Consider the following 596-nt stretch of genomic DNA (forward strand, 5'->3'; position numbering starts at 1 on the left):
GCGATCTCGGCCTCTATTTTTGGTTTAAGGGGAATGGGCACCTTCCAATACTTTAATCGGATTGGGGTTACAGCGGGATCCAGTTCGAACGACACCGGGGGCCCTGTATACTTCCCCAGACCGTCCCCAAACACATTCGGAAATTCCGTATACAGTACTGCCCGTTTATTTTCAGTGACAGAATTAACACCCGTAATAGCAATCCCCAGAGGGCCAAACCAATCCAACCCAAGCAAATTCGTACGGTTTCCCTCAGCAATCAAACATGAAAGCATGGCACATTTTCCCTTAAACTCAACAGTGAATGAATTCCGCTCCGCCAAAGGAATTCGATTGCCCTGAAAATCAGACAACCGAGTGTCTGCGGCTCATAGTCGACGACGACTCCTCGTAGGAAAGAGCTGGTGCCACGTCTGCGTTGACAACACCGTCACCGATGATCCGGAGTCCACTTCCATTTCACATGGAACCCCGTCTAGGTAGAGGGTGACGTTAATCTTACCATGGCCATCGGTGCGAAGGACTGTGGACTCGGTCGACAGGCTGGTTCCCTTGGCGGCAGCCCGGGGATGTTGATTCCTGGCCGGGGATTCCGG

This window comes from Gekko japonicus, unplaced genomic scaffold (assembly GCF_001447785.1).
Source record: "Gekko japonicus isolate JY-2015 unplaced genomic scaffold, Gekko_japonicus_V1.1 scaffold1158, whole genome shotgun sequence".
Lineage (NCBI taxonomy): Eukaryota > Metazoa > Chordata > Lepidosauria > Squamata > Gekkonidae > Gekko > Gekko japonicus.